Source organism: Natator depressus, chromosome 1 (assembly GCF_965152275.1).
Source record: "Natator depressus isolate rNatDep1 chromosome 1, rNatDep2.hap1, whole genome shotgun sequence".
NCBI lineage: Eukaryota > Metazoa > Chordata > Testudines > Cheloniidae > Natator > Natator depressus.
Genome location: NC_134234.1, coordinates 111,653,413 through 111,679,107, shown reverse-complemented (window position 1 = coordinate 111,679,107; position 25,695 = coordinate 111,653,413). Strand labels below are relative to the sequence as shown.

General features: G+C 52.4%; 1 protein-coding gene across 1 annotated transcript in view; it reads right to left on the bottom strand.

Annotated features, from left to right (window-relative positions):
• Positions 1-25,695, bottom strand: part of EDAR (ectodysplasin A receptor) — a 116,421-nt gene that overhangs the window by 27,756 nt on the left and 62,970 nt on the right. The window lies entirely within an intron of this gene.

The window sequence follows — 25,695 nt, the reverse complement described above, 5'->3', positions numbered from 1 at the left end:
TGTGCTGAGCTTGTGTTTGTCTGTTTGTTTTTGTTTGAAGGACCGTGTGCTGTGGCCAGCAGTTGGAAGCTGTGAGCTTCTAAACAAGGTAAGAAATCTAGAAGCCTCTGTTCATTGGCTGAGCCTTAGTTGGGGGCAGGGCTATCAAGAAGAACAGGGCTTTATAAAGCAGTGAGCAAGCACCCAGGGACCGCTAACAGGGAGTTTCTAGAGGGAGTTTGGAAGGGGAGTGGAAAGGGGCGAGGTACACTTGCCATTCTTTAAAACCTTTAAACTAAACTATAAACAAAACTTCTTGATTTAAACAAAACCCCTATCATTAACTTAGGTAGCTGTAGGAAAGTATGCAGGCAGAAGCCCAGCAGCAGAGTGAGGGCTATCCTGTTTATTGCGCTCAGTGTAGCATGTATGACTACCTGCCCTGTGGGCGGGTGGCATATGTGTGCATCTGGTGCAAGGAGCTCCTGGCCCTCAGAGACCGTGTACGGGGTTTGGAGGCCAGGGTGGCAGAACTGGAGGAGCTAAGGAAGTCAGAGAGGTATGTTGATGAGGCTTTCTGGGACACTGTAGATTTGTCCCACCTCTGGTCTGACAGCCCCCACACTGTTAAGGAGGATGAAAGGCCCAGCGAAGGGGAACAGTTAACGGGAGCAGAGGGAAACATTCGCATAGTTGGGACCCTCCTTCCAGATGATGATGGGGTATCCTCTCGCACTGAGGTTACCTCTCCAGGGGAGAGAACTCCAGTCATTAGGAAAAGGCAGGTGTTAGTAATGGGAGATTCGATCATTAGAAACATAGATAGCTGGGTCTGTGATGACCGGGAGAACCATATGATGACTTGCCTGCCTGGTGCGAAGGTTGCAGATCTCTCAAGGCATCTAGATAGACTTATGCGTAGTGCAGGGGAGGAACTGGTGGATGTGATACATGTAGGTACCAATGACATAGGGAAGGGTAGGAGAGACGTCCTGGAGGCCAAATTTAGGCTGCTAGGAAAGAGACTCAGGACCTCTATGGTGCCATTCTCAGAAATGCTTCCAGTGCCACGTGCAGGGCCAGGCAGGCAGGCAGAGATTCAGAGTCTCAATGCGTGGATGAGACGATGGTGTAGGGAGAAGGGGTTTAGATTTATTAGGAACTGGGGAAACTTTTGGGATGGGGGAGCCTAAAACCAAAGTGGATCCAGACTGCTGGCACTTAACATTAAAAAGGTTGCAGAGCAGTTTTTATACTCAGTCCTGGTCTACACTAGGACTTTAGGTTGAATTTAGCAGCATTAAATCTATGTAAACCTGCACCCGTCCACACGATGAAGCCCTTTATTTCGACTTAAAGGGCCCTTAAAATCGATTTCCTTACTCCACCCCTGACAAGCGGATTAGCGCTTAAATTGGCCTTGCCGGGTTGAATTTGGGGTACTGTGGACACAATTCAACGGTATTGGCCTCTGGGAGCTATCCCAGAGTGCTCCATTGTGACTGCTTTGGACAGCACTCTCAACTCAGATGCACTGGCCAGGTAGACAGGAAAAGAACCGTGAACTTTTGAATCTCATTTCCTGTTTGGCCAGCGTGGCAAGCTGCAGGTGACCATGCAGAGCTCATCAGCAGAGATGACCATGCAGAGCTCATCAGCAGAGGTGACCATGATGGAGTCCCAGAATCGCAAAAGAGCTCCAGCATGGACTGAACGGAGGTACGGGATCTGATCGCTGTATGGGGAGAGGAATCCGTGCTATCAGAACTCCGTTCCAGTTTTTGAAATGCCAAAACCTTTGTCAAAATCTCCCAGGGCATGAAGGACAGAGGCCATAACAGGGACCCGAAGCAGTGCCGCGTGAAACTTAAGGAGCTGAGGCAAGCCTATCAGAAAACCAGAGAGGCGAACGGCCGCTCTGGGTCAGAGCCGCTTCTATGATGAGCTGCATGCCATTTTAGGGGGTTCAGCCACCACTACCCCAGCCGTGTTGTTTGACTCCTTCAATGGAGATGGAGGCAACACGGAAGCAGGTTTTGGGGATGAAGAAGATAGCTCACAGCAAGCAAGCGGAGAAACCGGTTTTCCCGACAGCCAGGAACTGTTTCTCACCCTGGACCTGGAGCCAAAAACCCCTGAACCCACCCAAGGCTGCCTCCTGGACCTGGCAGGTGGAGAAGGGACCTTCGGTGAGTGTACCTTTTAAAATACTATACATGGTTTAAAAGCAAGCATGTGAAAGGATTCATTTGCCCTGGCATTCGCGGCTCTCCTGGATGTACTCCCAAAGCCTTTGCAAAAGGTTTCTGGGGAGGGCAGCCTTATTGCATTCTCCATGGTAGAACACTTTACCACTCCAGGCCAGTAACACGTACTCGGGAATCATTGTACAACAAAGCATTGCAGTGTATGTTTGCTGGCGTTCAAACAACGTCCGTTCTTTATCTCTCTGTGTTATCCTCAGGAGAGTGAGATATCATTCATGGTCACCTGGTTGAAATAGGGTGCTTTTCTTCAGGGGATGCTCAGAGGTGCCTGTTCCTGCTGGGCTGTTTGCCTGTGGCTGAACAGAAATGTTCCCTGCTGTTAGCCGGGGGGAGGTTGAGGGGGTGCCACGCGGTGGGGGGAGGCAAAATGCGACCTTGTAACGAAAGCACATGTGCTATGTATGTAATGTTAACAGCAAGGTTTACCCTGAAAGAGTGTAGCCACTGTTTTATAAAATGTGTCTTTTTAAATACCGCTGTCCCTTTTTTTTTCTCCACCAGCTGCATGTGTTTCAATTATCACAGGATCTTCTCCTTCCCAGAGGCTAGTGAAGATTAGAAAGAAAAAAAAACGCACTCGTGATGAAATGTTCTCTGAGCTCATGCTGTCCTCCCACACTGACAGAGCACAGATGAATGCGTGGAGGCAAATAATGTCAGAGTGCAGGAAAGCACAAAATGACCGGGAGGATAGGTGGCGGGCTGAAGAGAGTAAGTGGCAGGCTGAAGAGAGTAAGTGGCGGGCTGAAGAGAGGGCTGAAGCTCAAATGTGGCAGCAGCATGATGAGAGGAGGCAGGATTCAATGCTGAGGCTGCTGGAGGATCAAACCAATATATGCTCCAGTGTATGGTTGAGCTGCAGCAAAGGCAGCTGGAGCACAGACTGCCGCTACAGCCCCTGTGTAACCAACCGCCCTCCTCCCCAAGTTCCATAACCTCCACACCCAGACGCCCAAGAACGCGGTGGGGGGGGGCCTCCAGCCAACCAGCCACTCCACCACAGAGGATTGCCCAAAATACAGAAGGCTGTCATTCAATAAATTTTAAAGTTGTAAACTTTTAAAGTGCTGTGTGGCATTTTCCTTCCCTCCTCCACCACCCCTCCTGGGCTACCTTGGTAGTCATCCCCCTATTTGTGTGATGAATGAATAAAGAATGCATGAATGTGAAGCAACAATGACTTTATTGCCTCTGCAAGCGGTGATCAAAGGGAGGAGGGGAGGGTGGTTAGCTTACAGGGAAGTAGAGTGAACCAAGGGGCGGGGGCTTTCATCAAGGAGAAACAAACAGAACTTTCACACCGTAGCCTGGCCAGTCATGAAACTGGTTTTCAAAGCTTCTCTGATGCATACCACGCCTTCCTGTGCTCTTCTAACCGTCCTGGTGTCTGGCTGCGAGTAACCAGCAGCCAGGCGATTTGCCTCAACCTCCCACCCCGCCATAAACGTCTCCCCCTTACTCTCACAGATATTGTGGAGCACACAGCAAGCAGTAATAACAGTGGGAATATTGGTTTCACTGAGGTCTAAGCAAGTCAGTAAACTGCGCCAGCGCGCCTTTAAACGTCCAAATGCACATTCTGCCACCATTCTGCACTTGCTCAGCCTGTAGTTGAACAGCTACTGACTACTGTCCAGGCTGCCTGTGTACAGCTTCATGAGCCATGGCATTAAGGGGTAGGCAGGGTCCCCAAGGATAACTATCGGCATTTCAACATCCCCAACAGTTATTTTCTGGTCTGGGAATAAAGTCCCTTCCTGCAGCTTTTGAAACAGACCAGAGTTCCTGAAGATGTGAGCATCATGTACCTTTCCCGGCCATCCCACGTTGATGTTGGTGAAACGTCCCTTGTGATCCACCAGAGCTTGCAGCACTATTGAGAAGTACCCCCTGCGGTTTATGTACTCGCCAGCTTGGTGCTCCGGTGTCAAGATAGGGCTATGGGTTCCGTCTATGGCCCCACCACAGTTAGGGAATCCCATTGCAGCAAAGCCATCCACTATGACCTGCACATTTCCCAGAGTCACTACCCTTGATATCAGCAGATCTTTGATTGCGTGGGCTACTTGCACCACAGCAGCCCCCACAGTAGATTTGCCCACTCCAAATTGATTCCCAACTGACCGGTAGCTGTCTGGTGTTGCAAGTCCACAGATAGTTCCACAGGGCTATTGCCACTCGCTTCTCAACTGTGAGGGCTGCTCTCATCCTGGTATTCATGCGCTTCAGGGCAGGGGAAAGCAAGTCACAAAGTTCCATGAAAGTGCCCTTACGCATGCGAAAGTTTCGCAGCCACTGGGAATCGTCCCAGAGCTGCAACACTATGCGGCCCCACCAGTCTGTGCTTGTTTCCCGAGCCCAGAATCGGCGTTCCACAGCATGAACCTGCCCCATTAGCACCATGATGCATGCATTGGCAGGGCCCATGCTTTCAGAGAAATCTGTGTCCATGTCCTGATCACTCACGTGACCGCGCTGACGTCGCCTCCTCGCCCGGTATCGCTCTGCCAGGTTCTGGTGCTGCATATACTGCTGGATAATGCGTGTGGTGTTTAATGTGCTCCTAATTGCCAAAGTGAGCTGAGCAGCCTCCATGCTTGCCTTGGTATGGCGTCCGCACAGAAAAAAGGCGTGGAACGATTGTCTGCCGTTGCTCTGACGGAGGGAGGGGCGACTGATGACATGGCTTACAGGGTTGGCTTACAGGGAATTAAAATCAACAAAGGGGGTGGCTTTACAGCAATGAGTATTTCAGGCAGTACTTCACGGAGGGTTCCAATAAGAAATGGTGCACCTAAGTAATTGTTCTTATTGGAACAAGCAGGTTGGTCTGGCCTCTGATTGATACATGGCTAGATTTACCTCGCTGCACCTTCTCTGTGAGTGACTGCAGTGTGACCTAGAGTCCCCTAGACGGGGGAGGGGGGGGAAGCAAATGAGTACAAAACAAATCTGGTCTATTTCTTGTTTTGATCCACTCCATCTATCTTTTACATCTTTGACTGGCAGCAGATGGTGCAGAAGGACTGCAAGCCATCCACACCTCATGGCTGCTCAGCAGAAGATGGTGCAGTAGGACCGCTAGCCATCCTCATCTCTTGCCTGCCTGGCAGAAGATGGTACAGTAAGACTGCTAGCAATCCGTATCGCCTGCCTGCTCACCATAAGATGGTTCAATAGGACTGACTGCAGGACTAAAGAGAATGACCTGGTCAAGTCACTCCAAATTTAGTCCCTGCGCCCATGTCTGCCCAGGCGCTCCTGGCTGACGTGGCCAGGAGCACCTCGGACATGACGACGATGGCTACCAGTCATACTGTACCGTCTGCTGGCACAAGGCAATGGGTTGATGCTGCTGTGTAGCAATGCAGTACCACGTCTGCCAGCACCCAGGAGACATACGGTGACGGTTACCTGAGCGGGCTCCATGCTTGCCGTGGTATGGCATCTGCACAGGTAACTCAGGAAAAAAGGCACAAAATGATTGTCTGCCCTTGCTTTCACGGAGGGAGGGAGGGAACGGGGGCCTGACGATATGTACCCAGAACCACCCGCGACAATGTTTTAGCCCCATCAGGCATTGGGATCTCAACCCAGAATTCCAATGGGCAGCGAAGACTGTGGGACTGTGGGATAGCTACCCACAGTGCAACACTCCAGAAGTCGACTCTAGCCTCAGTACGGTGGAAGCACTCCGCCGAGTTAATGCACTTAATGCACTTAGAGCATTTTCTATGGGGACATACACACTCGAATATATAAAACCGATTTCTAAAAAAACGACTTCTATAAATTCGACCTAATTTCGTAATGTAGACATATCCTAAGAGATGGGGGAAAGCCGATTGCTGCAGAGGGTCACATGGATCAGACAGAGACTTCTCTTAGAGGAGAGTCTATTGATAGAGATTCTCTAGGTTTTAGTCAGGAGGAGAGGATGGAAGAGGATAAAGTATGGGCCAGATCAGACGAGAAACATTCACATGAAGAATCTGACACATCAGAAAAGGGCAGACAAATAGTGACAAGTTTTTAAAGTGCTTGTACACAAATGCTAGAAGTCTAAATAATAAGATGGGTGAACTAGAGTGCCTCGTGTTAAAGGAGGATATTGATATATTCGGCATCACAGAAACCTGTGGAGTGAGGACAATCAATGGAACACAATCATTCTGGGGTACAAAATATATCAGAAGGACAGAACAGGTCGGCAGGGGGCGGGGGGGCGAAGTGGCACTATATGTGAAAGAAAATGTAGAATCAAATGAAATAAAAATCTTAAATGAATCCACATGTTCCATAGAATCTCTATGGATAGTAATTCCATGCTCTAATAAGAATATAACAGTAGGGATCTATTATCGACCACCTGACCAGGACAGTGATAGTGACGATGAAATGCTAAGGGAGATTAGAGAGGCTATCAAAATAAAAAACTCAATAATAGTGGGGGATTTCAATTATCCCATATTGACTGGGTACATGTCACCTTAGGACGAAATGCAGAGACAAAATTTCTTGATACTTTAAATGACTGCTTCTTGGAGAAGCTGGTACAGGAACCCACAAGAGGAGAGGCAATTCTTGATTTAGTCCTGAGTGGAGTGCAGGATCTGGTCCAAGAGGTAACTATAACAGGACTGCTTGGAAATAGTGACCATAATATAACAACATTTAACATTCGTGTGGCGGGAAGAACACCTCAACAGCCCAACACTGTGGCATTTAATTTTAGAAAGGGGAACTATGCAAAAATGAGGAGGTTAGTTAAACAGAAATTAAAAGGTACAGTGACTAGAGTGAAATCCCTGCAAGCTGCATGGACACTTTTCAAAGACACCATAATAGAGGCTCAACTTAAATGTATACCCCAAATTAAAAAACACAGTAAAAGAACTAAAAAAGAGCCTCCATGGCTTAACAACCATGTAAAAGAAGCAGTGAGAGATAAAAAGGCATCTTTTAAAAAGTGGAAGTCAAATCCTAGTGAGGTAAATAGAGAGGAGCATAAACACTGCCAAATTAAATGTAAAAATATAATACCAATAGCCAAAAAGGAGTTTGAAGAACAGCTAGCTAAAAACTCAAAAAGGTAATAACAATGTTTTTTTAAGTACATCAGGAAGCCTGCTAAACAACCAGTAGGGTCCCTGGACGATTGAGATACAAAAGGAGCACTTAAAGACGATAAAGTCATTACAGAGAAACTAAATGAATTCTTTGCTTCAGTCTTTACGGCTGAGGATGTTAGGGAGATTCCCAAATCTGAGCCATCTTTTGTAGGTGACAAACCTGAGGAATTGTCACAGATTGAAGTGTCACTAGAGGAGGTTTTGGAATTAATTGAGGAACTTAACAGTAACAAGTCACAGGGACCAGATGGCATTCACCCAAGAGTTCTGAAAGAACTCAAATGTGAAATTGAAGAACTATTAACTATGGTTTGTAACCTGTCCTTTAAATCAGCTTCTGTACCCAATGAGTGGAAGATAGCTAATGTAACACCAATATTTAAAAAGGGCTCTAGAGGTGATCCTGGCAATTAAAGACCGGTAAGTCTAACGTCAGTACCGGGCAAATTAATTAAAAGAATAAAATCCATTAATAGCTATTAGCCAGGATGGGTAAGCAATGGTGTCCCTAGCCTCTGTTTGTCAGAGGGTGGAGCTGGATGGCAGGAGACAGATCACTTGATCATTACCTGTTAGGTTCACTCCCTCTGGGGCACCTGGCATTGGCCATTGTCGGTAGACAGGATACTGGGCTGGATGGACCTTTGGTCTGACCCAGTATGGCCATTCTTATGTTCTTTTATAACCATTTTGATGACAGCATTATCATTTCTTACTGCCTGATTTGAGACAGCCTTTCTCATCTTCCCTTCCCCCATAAAGGCAGCTAATCCACCATACATGACATGAAGCAGCAACATTGCCTAAAACAACATTCTGCCTGCTGAGTTCTTGCTGCAGTTTACAGCATGCCCTGAAATGAGACTTTCTAAACAAGACAATATTTCTTTTCAAGTAGTAATTTTCCAGACAAGACCACCAGCTGGATTTATTTAGACTTCGGTATACACAACATAAGAATAATCTCCTTAACTGAGGAGTAAAAAGCCAAACTTGAGCAGGCCACCCATCGTGACTAGAAAAACCATCATGATTGAGAGAAAGCCAGATTTGTTCTGATTTAACATAAGAATTATGGTCTATATTAGGTCCCTCTTGGCAAAGAAAAGATTTTCATGTTTTAAACTTCCATTTTCCTCAAAGTTTGTGTCAAAACAGGGTAACTGGGCAGTATGTATGTAAGAATCTTATTCATTGGTGAGCTGATGAGTAAACAGTCTTAATTTTTGTCAATAAATGACTTTCCTATGCTTTACATAACTATTTTTAATACATGGGTTTAAGAACTACTACTGAACATACATGTTATGTCTCATTATGCATTTGTTCTGTATTTTTCATTGTGGTATCTCAGTACCCAATATACACTTGACCCGGCAAAACTTCTGAATTCTGCTTTATTCTGCACACACATGACTTTTTTCTGAAAACATTCACATTCAGAATTTATCGTGGAAACTATTAATCAAAATTCTAAAATAGCCTGTTATATTTTTGTTTTTGTTCTTTACACTTCAAGAAATAACAGGTGCCTGTTATCTTGTAACTTAATCTATATTATTTCAACATACAGACACTGGTACACATACAACAGACAGCAGCTGTACACTCATGTTTCAGCTTTATAATAATAGCGGACAGAGGTACAAAACACCAAACAGTCCCAACAGTCATGGCAAATTTCCTTAAAACCTAAATAACTTGCCCAGTTTTAGCAGAACTAAGCTCTTGTATTTCTTTCTTTCTTTCAACCAAAACCTTCCCTGCCCACATGATAAAAAGTAGCTAAAACCAATGCAAATAGTTAATACACTGCTACCTTGATGCAGGAACAAGTAGCCCAGAGCCCATGTCCAGTTACCAAGCCTGATCCTGATTATTTAGTGCAACAAACAGTACCAATGAAGATGTTCCTCTAGTCAGGGAAATTTAAACACACAAATTTGTTCAAACTTTTCTGAACCCTTTAGGCTCAGTAGAAATGCCCCAAATGATTCTAGCTACTGGACAATCAGCCACGGAATGCCCATGGTTGGAGGACTTTCTGTGTCATTTAAATCCTTTGGCATTCATCTACCTAGAATGGTTTTAAAACCATCTTCTCAAACTGAGGGAAATACTCAGTAATGTAATTGCACAGGTTTGTCCATGTCCTGGTGTGTTTGTGGGGAAAAAGGCACAAAAGACAGTAGTGACCTAGTGCAAAAGATGATCTCTTGTACCTCATTTATGCTCACTATCCCAGGAGGCATGTGTCTTGGCATGGGTATGATTTGCCCCATGCGCAGGGAAGCATCTGCAGATGTGCACTGGGGAAGCCCATAATACACATGATAAAAGTTTTTAGCAATGGCTGCTGTTAAATATGTTGTCTTCATCACCTCCAGAAGCAGAGGGGGCCTCCACATATATAATGCCACCAGTTATTGCCACTTGGGTGGTGCACCTTCCCACACCTCCCACAAGAGTTGCTTTGGCTTTTAGAGCCATAGTACACACCTAATAGTATATACTGAGACCAGCTCAGGCCAGAGCCATAGGCCAATTCACTTGTGTGTTAATAGAGATCAAAGGAGCTGTTAATTGTATTGTTTTTGCCCATCTATATCCTGTTGTTTACTATTATATTATATTTACATTGCATGTACCTCTGTAATTACGTTAACATTATATATACCCCTGTAATTAGATAACCCTAGATGAAAGTGTGTGCTAGTTTGAGAATGTATTCAGGCATTCAGTTCATGAAAACTAGTGACATACCCTATTGTTTGCTATTACAAACATTTACATGGTAAATACTCTTGCAACTAAATTACCCATCAAAGAAATCTTGTGAAATGCTAATCAAGAACATTGAGTGCATTCCTCACTATCTGTCATCAAAGAGAAAACCCATGTGGTTAGAAAGACTGTCAGCTTGTCTTTTGTGAGAAGATATAAATATGGATTCAAAGAAAGATGTGTTATCTCTGGACTGTTTGGATTCTAACAGGGTAGATTAACTGAACAAGAAGGTGGAGATCCCCAATTATTCTGGAAAAAGAAAAGGAGTACTTGTGGCACCTTAGAGACTAACCAATTTATTAGCCCTGAAGAGACTTTTGGGAAACTGGCAGATTACTACATCTCTACTATCATTTTGTACTTACAAACTTGGACTCACCTGTTATATTTTATCTGCTTTAACCTCTCAATAACTCTCATTCTTTTTTCTTAGCTGATAAACTTATAGTTAGTTTACTATAGAATTGGCTGCCAGCGTTGTCTTTGGTGTAAAATCTGGAGTATCAATTGATCTGGGGGTAAGCGACTGGTCCTTTGGGACTGGGATAAAACTGATATGGTGTGATTTTTGGTTATTGCAACCATTATCACCACGTTCAGTTTGTCTGGGTGCCAAGATAGGCTGGAGAGTTTAAGGGGACTGTCTGTGACTCCATGGTAAGACTGGTATAGTGATCCAGGAGTTCACATTTGTTGTTGGCTTGGTGGAATCTAATTATAGTGTGGCACTCACAGTGAGCTACTCCAGATAGTGACATATACAGTAAAACCTTTGTTATCCAGCACATTGGGGGAATGGTGGGTGCCGGTTAATCAAAAATTCCAGTTAACCAGGAGTTAACAATGGAGGGAGGGGGTTCGGGGCAGGGGGTTGGGGCCCAGGATGGGTTTCAGGGTGCCAGGTCCGGGCAGCACTCACCACGGGTGGCTCCCTGCAAGCAGCAACATGTCCCTGCTGCTCCTAGGTGGAAGTGCGGCCAGGTGGCTCTGTGTGCTGCCTCCGTCTGCAGGCACTGCCCCTGCAGCTCCCATTAGCCGTGGTTCCCAGCCAATGGGAGCTGCAGAGCCAGCGCTCAGGGCAAGGCAGGGGCAATGCCAACCAGACTTTTAATGGATATCAGAAATGCCGGTTTCTAGAGCTTTCTGGTTGGTAAAGTGCCAGATACCACAGGTTTTACTGTACATAGAAATAATTACTGGTCTCTTTTGTGCCCTGCCATCTAATATATAAAATAAGTGATTATAAGTACTGTTATACTGAGAGGTACTGGTGACTGCACAGATCACAAACCACTTTAAGATCGGGTGTGAGCACACCCTTCAATTACTGTAACTATCAAGAAAAAGTTAATCACAAGCCCCCCACCAAAGGCAAAAGGGGTTCTGAATCTGTCCAGGAGTTTCGGACCCAGTGGGTAGAAGGGTTTTGCTGAGTACTGTTTGGAAGGGCATGTGTGTATGAGGGAAGACACAAAATGAGAGAGACTCATGGCTAGATCAAGAAAGCCAAGCAGCAGCCTGCAAGTCTGGTGTGATCTTGGAGAAGCCCAGAAAGAGGTCTAGGTCAGCGGAGCTGGCTGAACAAAGCTTGGGCCTGTAAGCTAAGGCACTTCTCCTATTGGTTTTGGTCCCTCCTGTGTTTGGAGAAGCAGGAATTTGTACATTTCTTGTAAATAAACAAGATGGTATCAAAGAAAATACCAGACTACATCACCAATTTCTACTCCCAAAGGGGACATCTTCAGGGCCTCAAACTTTGACTAGCTGCATTTGGGTAAAAAAGACCCCAGTAACACTCAGTTTATTGTATTATCTTGACATACCAAAGGGTATGTCTAAACTACAATAAAACACCCATGGTTGGCCTCTGTCAGTTGACTTGAGCTCAGGGGGCTCAAGCTGTGGGGCTATAAAATGGCAGTGTAGCCATTCAGGATCAGGCTGGAGCCCAGGAGCTGGGAACCCATGGAGTCCCGAACATCTACACTGCAATTTTATAGCCCCACAAGGCTATAAAATTATATAGCCCAGCTGGAGCCCCACAAGCCCAAGTCAGCGGACATAGGCCAGCCGTGGGTGTTTTATAGCCCCACAAGGATATAAAATTATATAGCCCAGCTGGAGCCCCACAAGCCCAAGTCAGCGGACATAGGCCAGCCGTGGGTGTTTTATTGCAGTGTAGACATACCTAAGAGAGGGCACAAGCTAGTAGATACTGTTTTTAAAGTAGTTTTGAAAGAGATACTCATTCCTTTCTTTTTACACTTCCTGTATCCAGTCTACCTCTCCACCTTTGGAGTATTCGTTGGTGGATTGTTAGTGCCACATAATGATGCACTGTGAAACACATAATGAATAAGCAGGAAACTATTGCCAAACCACAAGTGAGAATGGCAGGCCAAAGATACTTATTGCTCCATAAAGATAAATATGGAATAGTCTAGATCCAGTGTCTTTTAGCCACAATGGTTTAGAAAAGATAAACAGCCCTTCATTCAGCTTATCAAATCAAGCTGAAGAAATATATCTTGGGTTTTCGCCATGACACAGCATGACAGGTTTACTTTTGTTCTCAAAAAGAAAAAAATAGATTTGGGGAAGGTGCTAGAGGGCATGCAAGTGTTCATCTGTTGTTTGAAGAAAGCTCTCCAATTGCAAACCTTAATCCATTTCTGTCAACTTCAAAAAGCAGAATTATTTTTCGTGTTACCTTACTGTGCACTAAGTATTTGGACAATGCTGGAAAGTATTTACTAATCAAATTATAGCACTAATTGTGGAAAAGGAGAGTGTGGGTCAAGAGCAAGAGAGCTGTCATGGATTTTGATGGTCTAACTCTTCCACTGTAATACTAATACAGTAACTCCTCGCTTAACGTTGTAGTTCTGTTCTTGAAAAATGCAACTTTAAGCAGAACGATGTTAAGCGAATCCAATTTCCCCATAAGAATTAATGTAAATGGGGGCGGGGGTTAGGTTCCAGGGAAATTTTTTTCACCAGACAAAATACTGTATTATTTTTATATATATATATATATACACACACACACACACACACAGTATAAGTTTCAAACAATTTAATACTGTACACAGCGATGATGATTGTGAAGCTTGGTTGAGGTGGTGAAGTCAGAGGGTGGGATATTTCCCAGGGAATGCCTTACTGCTAAATGATGAACTAGCACTTGGCTGAGCCCTCAAGGGTTAACACGTTGTTAATGTAGCCTCACACTCTAAAAGACAGCAGGAATGGAGGGAGGGGAGACAGCATGGCAGAGAGACACACACCGTGTGTGTGTGTGTGAGAGAGATATGCACATTGCCCCTTTAAGTACACTGATCCCACTCTAAGTAGATCAGCAAGTTGAGACAGCAGTTGCTGCCAGCAAGCTCCCCCCATCCTGAGCCCTGTCGTGTCCCTCCCCAACACCGCTCTGTGGGGATGGGGTAAGCAGGGGGCCAGGAGCAGAGGGGAGGGGGACACGCTGACATTAGCACCCCCCCGCACCCTGCACAGCAAGCAGGAGGCTCCCGGGAACCTCCGAAGGCAGAAGACAGGAGCAGCACATGGCAGTGGGGGAGGAACAACTGAACTGCTGGCAATTGATAGCCTGCTGGGCAGCTGCCACACAGGGAACTTAGAGGAGTGGGGAGCTGATGGGGGGCTGCTGGTCCACCCTGGTTCCAAGCCCCTACCAGCTAGCTGAACAGGGCTGCTCTTTCTGCAAGCAGTGGACAAAGCAGGCGGCTGCCAAACAACGTTATAAGGGAGCACTGCGCAACTTTAAACGAGCATGTTCCATAATTGATCAGCAACGTAACAACGAAACAATGTTAACCAGGATGACTTTAAGTGAGGAGTTACTGTACCTCATCTCCACAGAGCAGGGGGAGGGGGAGAACACGACAGGGCTCAGGACGGAGGGAGCTTGCTGGCAGCAGCTGCTCTCTCAACTTGCTGATCTACTTAAAAAGGCAATGTACTTAGAGTGGTGTCAGCACACTTAAAGGGGCAATGCGCGACTCTCTCATACACACACACACGGTGTGTGTCTGTCCCTCGTGCTCACTCTCTCACACACACACACACGGTGTGTGTCTCTGTCTCTCTCTGCCATGCTGTGTCTCCTCCCTCCATTCTGCCTTGTAGAGTGTGAGGCTACATTAACAACAATGTGTTAACCCTTGAGGGCTTAGCCGAGTGCTAGTTCATCATTTAGCAGTAAGGCTAAATATCTCACCCTCTGACTCCACCATCTCAACCAAGGTTCACAATCATCATTGCTGTGTACAGTATTAAATTGTTTGTTTAAAACTTATACCGTTTATGTGTGTGTGTGTGTGTATTGTGACAAAGTTCCTGCTCTACCTTAGTGGGTCTTGCACTTATTGGCAGATTTGCTCACCTTGGAGCTTCACGGCAGCCCTCAGCTTGGCCGTTTTTCTGAACCCACAGTCCAGGTCGACTCCTCCTGTGTCTGACCAGGAGTTGGGAGGATTTGGGGGGAACCCGGGCCCGCCCTTTACTCCGGGTTCCAGCCCAGGGCCCTGTGGAATGCAGCTGTCTAGAGTGCCTCCTGGAACAGCTGTGCGACAGCTACAACTCCCTGGGCTACTTCCCCATGGCCTCCTCCCAACATCTTCTTTATCCTCACCATAGGACCTTCCTCCTGGTGTCTGATAATGCTTGTACACCTCAGTCCTCCAACAGTCCACGTTCTCACTCTCAGCTCCTAGTGCCTCTTGCTCCCAGCTCCTCACACGCACACCACAAACTGAAGTGAGCTCCTTTTTAAAACCGAGGTGCCCTGATTAGCCTGCCTTAATTGATTCTAGCAGCTTCTTGATTGGCTGCAGGTGTTCTAATCAGCCTGTCTTAATTGTCTCCAGAAGGTTCCTGATTGGTCTGGAACCTTCCCTGTTAGGAGACGGAATCGTTTCTTCGCTCGCTCCTGAGCTATCTGCTTTCCTTTCCTTCCTGAAGCCCCCTGGCCCAGATTTTTCACACTTTTCCTTTTGCTTAGTTTCCCCCCCCGCGTTCGGGCCGGACGCTTTGTTTTTTTGGTTTTGTTTTCTCCCGCTTTTCTGAGCTGCGTCAGTGTGCTGGCTGGTCGCCAGCACCCCCCCCCAGACGCCTGCTTTTGGACTTTGCTCTTTGCTTAATTGAAACCCCCAGAGGAGGGGGGGAAGACTGCCGACCCGCTGTCCAGAGAAGGGAGTGGACGCCCCCAGACCCAGCCGTTTTGTTTTTTGCCTGGACTTTTTTCTTATCACTACAACATTCCTAGCTGCCGAGAGCCTTGGGACAGAGCCAACAGCTGCAACAGATGCCAGAGGCCGGAGAACTCGCCCGAGCAGTTATAAATCATCGTGGAGAGAGGCTGTAAGACTGAGGGATTTCCTTTGAATTATACCCTCGGGGGGGGGGAGTTGACTGCGTTCCAGCTGCGTCTGTGGCGGCACAGGGGTGTAGCAGGGAGCTACCCCCAGATCCACCGGTGCCCCCAACCCCCCCACCACTACTACGACTATCACGGCCCCCGCTGCCTCGTCCCTGCTGGCAATCTGCCATCTGCCTTCGGATCCGGCTGTTTGCTTTGGACTTTGCCTTTCGGACCGGACATAACAACCAACCAAACGAGACTCTTTGGACAATTGTGGTGGGTCGTCCTCCCTCCACCCCCACCCCCCGGATTGTTTATCCCATAGTTTACCCCTACTACCGGACCCCGATTTTTGCCCCCCCCCTTCTTCCGGTGTCTCCCTGTCTCTCCCTGCTTACAATGGCAGAGATGGAGAGACGCAAGGCCCCTCCAACGAAATTGGTTGTCCCTTCCCCATCTACCCCCCTGCCCACCCCTCAAGATCTTCCCACCGCCTCCATTGTTAGAACCCCTGCCCCCGCCCCCGCTGGGGCCTCGGCAGTGGGAGGCACCGGGGCAATTACTACTGCTACTTTGGTTCTTGCCCCATTAGATTCTAGGAACCCCCCCCCAGTTAGACGGAAAGGTCGGGGCGGGCCGAAAGGAAAGGGCCCCGCTAATGCCGCTGGGCCCTCCATGGCAGAGGCCGCCCCCACCACTGTGGCCTCATCATTGATCGTGGCACCCCTCCCAGCTGTTCCCTCCACCAGCTCTGCGACCGTCCCTCCCCCGGCCCCCAGGACGTATGCCCGGGAGGCGGCAGGCTCCCCCTCGCCTGCCGCCTCCTCATCTCGCCCACCCACTACCTCCGCTACCATCACTAGCGCCCGGGGCCCTCTTCCTGCCCTGACCAGGAAGCACGGTGTCCGTTGCCTCCTGGTGCCCGCCTCGCCCCACGTGGAGGCATACGTGCAAGCGTTGGCGAAGGTGGTAGGACCCATGGCCATTGTGGCGGCCTCCAAGATGTATGGGAAGGTCGTTTTCTTTCTGGCTTCGGAGACTGCCGCCCAGGAGGCGGTGGAGAAGGGCCTAGTGGTAGGAGGGGTGTTTATCCCCCTAGAACCGCTAGAAGATCTGGGCGTTCGCCTCGTCCTCACCTCCGTTCCTCCCTTTTTACCTAACGTTGCCCTGTTACCCGCTCTTTCTGCCCTGGGAAAACTTGTTTCTGCTATCAGCCCTCTCCCGTTAGGCTGCAAGGACCCCGCCCTCCGTCACGTCCTCTCGTTCCGCCGGCAAGTGCAGATTTCACTGCCGGCAGGGGTGCGTGACGGAGAGGCGCTTGAGGGGTCCTTCCTAGTTCCCTACCAGGGAGCCCGCTATAGGGTCTTTTATTCCACCGGAGAGGCCCGGTGCTACCTCTGCCGCTCGGCGGGGCATGTCCGCAGGGACTGCCCTTTGGCGCGGGGGAGAGGGGCACCTGAGACCCCCGAGACCCGGCAGGATATCGGCCCTGTCGTTGCCGACACCCCTGGCCACCCGGCACCTGAAACCACCCCTCCTCCCACCCGATCCAACGCTGCCCCCGTCCGGGCCCAAGAGGTACCTTTCCAACAACGCCCGGGCGACCACGGGAGTCCCGCTCTTGCTGTAACCACCTCGGCAGAGCCTCTGGAGGAGAGTGTGGCACAGCTATTACCAGGTGCAGGAGAGGGCTCGTCCCAAGGAGAACCCCCCGCCCCTCCTGCTGCCTCACCGCTATCCCCCCGAACCCCTGAACCTTTGCCTCCGCGCCCCGCTCCGCCCCCTGCTATTCAACCCCCAGATGACGCTATGGAGGGCTGGACTGTAGTCCAGGGGAAGCGAGGCAAGCGGAGGGCTCGAGCCCCGCTGCATCCATCTGACGCGGAAGCCCCCCGGAAGACCAGGAAGGGAGGTACTGACCTTGAGCCTCCCGCTTCGGCCACGAGTGAGATCCATTCACTGGTGTTGGGAGGTGAAGATAGACTGGCATTGGAGGGAGGAATCCCCCCTCCGCGGGGGACCCTCCCCTCCGAAGCCCTGGAGGAAGCCCCTTCTAACCGGATACCACCTGAACTCCCTACGAACCCCGACGTGACCGTTGAGGCGGGCCCTAGCGGAGAGGCCCCCAGGGTAGTAGGAGTCGGCCTCTCCTCTGTGTATGCAGAGATTGAGGCCCTAGATTTGACCCCGGTCACCCAGGGAGGGGATGATTTACTGCCGGCCGGCCTCGATTTAGGCAATCTTACCCCAGGCCCCCTTTCCCCATGTTCTCTCCCCCTGACTGCCTTTCCGGGTGAGCACCCCACGGAAAGTGGTTTACCACCTGATGCCATGGCTACCACGACCACCCCGGAGCCAGCATCTAGCATTGCTCGGAGCCCCCTCCCTTGCCCCTTAACCCCCGACCCTGCTCAGGAGGCATCTTCTTTTTGCTGCTCGCCTCCTGAAGCCCAGGGCCTTACCTCTGCCCCTGCCCCCACCCCTGTCCCGGTTCAATTTCCCTCCTCCTGCAAGGCTACTGCCGCCCCTGGGGTTATTTCTTTTCCGCCTTTTGCAGACTCCCCCCAGGGAGCAGTCTTTACGTTTTCTAGTTGCGACTCATTAGGAGTTGCGCTTTTCCCCCTGCCATCCCCGTCCACTCCAAGGCACGAGATGGATTTAATAACCCCAGCCTGTCAGACGCCCCGTCGGCGGTCCGCACCCTGCCTACCCGCCTTAGCGGACCTCGAGGCTGTATTAAGAACCCCATCGGGGAGTACCCCGGAAACCGTAACCTCATCCCCCCATGAGCTGCGGCATGCACTACGGCAATTCTTAGAGCACACCCGTGGTGCCCGCAATAGGGCACAGCTGGCTCTCCAGCGATGGGGGGACTTCGATCAACTTGTTCAGGCCGCAAGGGCCCTTATGAAGGAGGGCAGAGGGCAAGGGAGGCGCGGTGCTGCGGCCTATGAGCGGGCCCGCGGCTTCCGGAAAGATCTACTTACTTATGGGATGGGACACGGGTTGCTACGCGACCCGCCGGGGGCCATGAGCACCCCCACCAATGAGAACTCCCCACCCCCCCGGCCCTCCGCATGACACCTCTCATTATTGTAACCCTGAATACCAGGGGCTGTAGGATGGCTCTCCGCAGGTCCCAGGTGCTCTCCTACCTTCGGGAGGGGGGGTACTCTGTGGTTTTCCTGCAGGAAACCCACACAGACCCAACCGCCGAGGATAGGTGGCAGCTGGAGTGGGGGGACGGGGTATACTTCAGCCATTGCACGACCTGGCAAGCTGGAGTGGCGACCCTGTTCTCCCCCGCCCTGCGGCCCGAGGTGCTAGGGGTCACTGAGGTCGTACCGGGCCACTTGTTGCACCTCCGAGTTCGTCTGGAGGGGCTCGTGGTCAATCTTGTTAATATCTATGCCCCGCAAGTGAGTTCACAGCGGCCACAATTCTACCAGCAGGTGTCCGATTTTCTCGGCACCCTAGACTCGCACGAGTGCCTGATCCTGGGAGGGGACTTTAACACTACCCTCGAGGAGCGGGACCGCTCGGGGGCCGAGCCGAGCCCGGCCGCCGCGACCATTCTCCGAGATATAGTCGATTATCACTCCCTAGTGGACGTCTGGCGTGACCATCACCCAGATGACACTTCCACGTTTACCTTTGTCCGGGTGGAGGCCCATCGGTCACACCGCTCTCGGTTAGACCGTATTTACCTATCCCGTTTCCATCTTTCACAGGCCCACTCCTCCACCGTTCGGCCGGCCCCTTTTTCCGACCATCATTTAGTTACCGTCACGGTCTCCCTCCGTGCGGAGGGACCGGGGCCGGCCTACTGGCACTTTAATAACAGCCTGCTGGAGGACGAGAGCTTTGTGATGTCCTTCCGGGAGTTTTGGCTGGCCTGGCAGGAGCAGTGGCGTGCCTTTCCCTCGGTGCGGCGCTGGTGGGATCTAGGGAAGGTGCGCGCCAAGCTCTTCTGCCGCAACTACACTCGGGGCGCCAGCCGACGGAGAAATGCAACGATAGAGCAGTTGGAACGGGAGGTCTTAGAGCTGGAGAGGCGCCTGGCCGCCAGCCCCGGGGACCCGTCCCTCTGCGGAGCGTGCCGGGAGAAGCGGGAGGAACTTCGAGCCCTCGAGGACCACCGGGCCCGAGGTGCCTTTGTCCGGTCCCGCATCCGCCTCCTTCGGGAGATGGATCGCGGCTCCCGCTTCTTCTATGCCCTGGAGAAAACGAGGGGGGCCAAAAAACACGTCACCTGCCTTCTAGCGGAAGACGGCACCCCCCTCACGGATCCGGAGGAGATGTGTGGGAGGGCCCGTGACTTCTACGCAAGCCTTTTCTCCCCGGATCCGACCGATCCTGGCGCTCGCGGGGTGCTCTGGGAGGAACTCCCCACGGTCAGCGTGGGCGACCGAGACCGGCTAGAGCTGCCTCTCACCCTGGCCGAGTTCTCGGAAGCCCTCCGCCGCATGCCCACCAATAAATCTCCGGGCATGGACGGGCTGACCGTGGAGTTTTACCGCGCGTTCTGGGACATCCTCGGCCCAGACCTAGTCACTGTCTGGGCTGAGTCTTTGCAGGGCGGGGTCCTCCCTCTGTCGTGCAGGCGAGCGGTGCTTGCCTTGCTGCCGAAGAAGGGGGACCTCCGCGACTTACGAAACTGGCGTCCCCTCTCACTCCTTAGCACGGATTACAAAATCGTAGCGAAAGCAATTTCGCTGCGGCTAGGGGCCGTGATGGCGGACGTGATCCACCCAGACCAGACCTATACTGTCCCGGGTCGCAGCATTTTTGACAACCTCTTTCTAGTCCGAGACCTTTTGGAACTCGGGCGGAGAGACGGTCTGTCGTTCGCCCTCCTGTCTCTCGATCAGGAGAAGGCGTTCGATAGAGTGGATCATGGGTACCTCCTGAGCACCCTGCGGGCGTTTGGATTCGGACCTCAGTTTGTGAGTTTTCTCCGAGTGCTGTACGCCTCCGCGGAGTGTTTGGTTAGGCTCAACTGGACCCTGACCGAACCGATCAGCTTCGGGCGAGGGGTGCGGCAGGGGTGCCCCCTCTCAGGCCAGCTGTACGCTCTGGCGATCGAGCCTTTCCTCTGTCTCCTCCGCAGGAGGTTGACGGGGTTGGTGCTGCGGGAGCCGGAGCTGCGGCTGGTCCTGTCGGCGTACGCCGATGACGTCCTCCTCGTGGTCCAGGACCCGGGCGACTTGGCACGAGTGGAGGCATGCCAAGCCATCTATTCAGCAGCCTCCTCCGCCCGAGTCAACTGGGTCAAGAGCTCTGGCTTGGCGGTGGGGGGCTGGCGGCAGGTAAGCTCCCTCCCACCCGCGCTTCAGACCATCCGGTGGAGTGCCGGCCCTCTGCTCTATCTCGGCGTTTACCTTTCTGCCACGCACCCTTCTCCGCCGGAGAACTGGCAAAATTTGGAAGGCGGCGTGATTGAGCGGATCAGGAAATGGACGAGGCTACTCCGATGTCTCTCCCTTCGGGGGAGAGCACTGGTGCTTAACCAACTAGTCCTGTCCACGCTCTGGTACCGGCTCAACACCCTAGCCCCGGCCCCGGGTTTCCTGTCCCACCTCCGGAGATTGATTCTGGAGTTCTTTTGGTCAGGATTGCACTGGGCCCCTGTTGGAGTTCTTCATTTGCCCCTGAAGGAAGGAGGGCAGGGCCTGAAGTGTCTGTACACTCAGGTCCGCGTTTTCCGCCTCCAGGCCCTGCAGAGGCTCCTTTATGGTGCAGGTAGTTCGACGTGGAGCATATTGGCGCACGCCTTCCTACGCCGCTTCCATGGGCTCCGATATGACCGGCAGCTCTTTTATCTTTGTCCGAGAGGTTTTCCGCGAGACCTCTCCGGGCTGCCGGATTTCTACCAGGACCTCCTCCGGACCTGGAAACTGTTTTCAACCACCAGGTCTGTGGCGGCCATCGTGGGGGCAGATCTCCTCACGGAGCCCCTGCTACACAACCCCCAACTTCGTGTGCAGGCGGCGGAGTCCCGCACGGTGCGCCAGAGGTTGGTCCTGGCGGGAGTTACGAGGGTCGGGGACCTCCTGGACTACGACCGGGGAGACTGGCTGGATCCCCTGACGCTCGCTCGACGCATGGGGCTCTCCAGCCTTCGCACCCCCCGGCGCGTGCTTCAGGAGGTGGAGGCCGCTTTGACCCCCGCTGCTCGGGCTTATGTCAGCCGAGCCTTGCGCGAGGGCGCACCCCACCCATCCTTTACCCCAGGCCCGCCGGACCTTTCCATCGGGCCCCTACCCTGCCGATCCCAACACACCCCTCATCCTTTCACTGCAAGCCGGCTGCATGAATTGCAACCGGTCGGTTTTCAAGTTGCACCACGGCAATATTTATATACACTCACGCTCCATACCCTTCACGCCCGCACCCTGGTGTCCCGCCCCGACACAAAGTGGCGAGATCTCCTACCACCCTTGGAGGGGGAGCAACCTCGGTGGGCCAGCCTGTACTCCACTTTGGTCCCGAGGCCCGTCGGGGACATCAGTTGGCGGCTCCTTCACGGGGCCGTGAGCACGGGCGTGTTTTTGACACGTTTTACCTCCGTTCCGGAGACTTGCCCCTTCTGTAATGTGAGGGAAACCCTGGCGCACGTCTATTTAGAGTGTGCCAGATTGCAGCCTCTTTTTCGGCTCCTCACAAACATTCTTTTGCGCTTTTGGCTTCATTTTTCCCCTCACCTCTTTATCTATACACTCCCCATCCGTGGCCCCACCAAGTCGCGGGATCTCCTGGTTAGCCTCCTCCTAGCCTTGGCTAAGACAGCCATTTATAAGACCAGAGAGCGGAGGTTGGCTCATGAGGCGTCCTGCGATTGTAGGGCCGTTTTCCGATCCTCAGTACATTCACGCATCCGGGCGGAGTTCCTCTGGGCGGCGTCCACCGACTCCCTTGACACCTTCGAGGAGCGGTGGGCGCTGTCCGGGGTTCTCTGCTCGGTGACCCCGTCCGGTTCCCTCCGTCTGACCCTCTGATTGAGGGACAGAGCGAGAGACGCCAGCCACAGCCGTTAGCTGCTGTGAATACCATCATTATTGTTATTTAGGAGGGGTCTTATAATACATGGATGTGCCCCCCTCCCTCCCAGCCACCCACCCCGCAGCCGTGCCCATCTTGTCGGGCACTCTCAGGAGAGGGAGGGTCGGTGACCCTGGGCGCGGCACTAGGTAACTCGAGGGGGTGGAAGACCACGAGTGTCGAGGAAGCCCCCCCGCTCTAGGCCACCAGGTAACTCAGGAGGGTGGAAGACCACGAGTGTCGAGGAAGCCCCCCCGCTCTGGGCCTGGGCTAGCCTGAACACCTCTCCCTCCTGAAAGCTGTTGTGTTATACCTTCTGATTGCGTTGTTTTGTTGCTAAGTTTTTCTTTATCTTTTTGTAATCTCTGTAACTGTTACAAATAAATTTCTTTTCTGTTTTAAAAAAAAAAAAAAAAAAAAAAAAAAAAAAAAAACCTTCCCTGTTACCTTACCCAGGGAAAAGGGACCTACTTAGCCTGCTCTCCTGCTGCTGCCCTCTGGCCTGGGCTTTCCTTGCTTTTTGCCCCTGCTTTCAGCTTCCCCCCCGACTGGGCCAGACGCTCTCCCCCCTTTCTTTTCCTTTTGTTGTTTTTTTCTTTTTCCGCTGTTGCTAGAGTGCTGGCCAGCTGCCAGCCGACTGTTAGCCCCTCCCCACCCCGCCCGCCCTTGGACGCTGCTGCTGCTCCAGCTGAAACCACCCCTGAGAGGGGGGGGGCCTACCGGACCGCTTCCCCAGAGCGGGGGAGTGGAAGGACCCAGCCCCCAGACCCAGCCGCTTGCTGTTTGTCTGCGGACCCATCTCCGGTTGAGAGGAATCTTATCACTTGCTCCGGCATTTCTGGAATGCAAAAAAGAAAACCTGGAACAGACAGAGAAACAGCCGTCTACCAGAGGAACACTGCCTGGGGAACTTATAAATCTCCGTGGAGGGGGCCCAAGACTGAGTAACTTTCGAACTGTGCTCTCGTGTGGGGGGAGGCCTTGACTGTGTCGTGATTGTGTTTGTAGGGACACAGGGGGTATGGCACAGAGCTGCCCCCCGATCCATCTGTGTCCTCCCAACCCCCACACTACCATCTTCACAACTGCCTTCTCCACCGTCATTGCTGGCTTTTTAACATCTGCCACTGGACTTAGCTGATTCCACCATGTGGGCCAGAAGCACGAGCCAACCAAACACGACTCTCTGGACAAGCGTACGGTGGTTCATGTGCCCCCCCTAGAACTGCCCATCCCACAGCCTGTCCCTTTTTACCTGACCCCAACTCCTGTTAACCACCTGCCACCGCCCCCACTGGGGCATCGGCAATGGAGGCCACTGGGGTGATCTCCACCGCTGCCATGCCCACCGCCTCCCCAGACTCTAGGGGAGCCCTCCCCAGCTGGCGGGAAAGGCCAGGGCAAGAAGAAGGGAAAGGGCCCCGCTAAAACCACCAAGCCCTCTGTGGCAGGAGCCACCCCCACCGCTGCGGCCCCGCCACCAACCACGGCGTCCCTCCCCGCTGCCTCCTTCACCAGCTCTGTGGGTGTCCCTCCCTCACCCCCCAGGATGTATGCCCGGGCGGCGGCAGCCCCCCCGCCTGCCGCCTCGTCATCTCTCCCGCCCACCGCCTCCGCCACCATCAACAGCGGCCGGGGCCCCTTCCCCACCATGACAAGGAAGCACGGTGTCCGATGCCTCCTGGTGCCCACCTCGCCCCACGTGGAGACCTACGTGCGGGCGTTGGTGAGGGCGGTGGGGCCCTCGGCCATGGTGGTGGCCTCCCAAATGTATGGGAAGGTCGTCTTCTTCTTAGCATCGGAGGCTGCCCCCCAGGAGGCGGTGGAGAGGGGCCTGGCGGTGGGGGGGGGTGTTTGTCCCCCTAGAGCCGCTAGAGGACCTGGGCGTCCACCTGGTCCTGACCTCTGTCCCTCCTTTTCTCCCCAATGCTGCCCTTTTACCCGCCCTTTCCACCTGGGGAAACCTGTTTCTGTCATCAGCCCTCTCCCGTTGGGCTGCAAGGACCCCACCCTCCGTCACATCTTTTCCTTCCGCCGGCAAGTGCAGCTTCTACTGCCATCGGCGGCGCGTGACAGAGAGGTGCTCGAGGGATCCTTCCTAGTTCCCCACTAAGGGGCCCGTTACCAGGTGTATTTCTCCACGGGGGAAGCCCGGTGCTACCTCTGCCGGGCATCAGGGCATGTCCGGAGGGACTGCCCCTTAGCCCGGCAAGGAGGGGCATCTGGGATCCCCGAGACCCGGCATGACATCGGCCCCGTCATTGCCGACGCCCCTGGCTGCCTGATACCCGAACCCGCCCATGGGGCACCTCCCCTACAATGCTCAGATGAGCGGGAGAACCCCGCCCTCGCTGCTGACAATCTGGTGAGGCCTATGGAGGAGGGTGTGGCAGAGATACCACCAGGCATGGGAGAGAGCCTGCCCCAGGGAGAATCCTCCCTCCCTTATGCTGCCCCACCGTTCCCCCCACCCAAGTCCCTGAGCCATCGCCTTTACCCCCGGATATGACCCCTGCTAACCAGCCCGCAGATGATGCCATGGAGGGCTGGGCCTGAGTCCAGAGGAAGCGAGGCAAGCGGAAGGCTCGAGCTCCACCTCATCTACCTGAGGCGGAGGCCCCCCGGAAGACCAGGAAGGGGGGCACCGATGCCGAACCTTCCGCTTTGCCCACGAGTGCGTCCCATCCACCGGTGTCAGCCGGGAAAGACGTGGTAGCACCGGAAGGTAGTGTCTCCTCTCCACGGGAGACCCTCCCCTCTGAGAGCCTCGAGGAAGCCCCTTCTGTCTTGACACTACCCGAAGCCCCCATGAACCCCGAGGCAACTGTCGTGGCGGGTGCGAGCGGGGAGAACCCCGGGGCGACGGAAAGTGACCTCTCCTCCATGTTCGAGGAGATCGAGGCCCTAGATCTGACCCCGGTTGCCCAGGGGGAGGACGAACTTTTCCCAGCAAACCTCGATTTGGGCGACCTCACTCCATCCCTCTTTTCCCCATGCTCCCTCCCCCTAACTGCTGCTTCTGCTCCCACCTCTGAGGAGCCCCTGGACTCCTCCATCGACCCGGCTGCTGATGGCACCCCGCTGACGACCACCGAGCCTGCTCAGG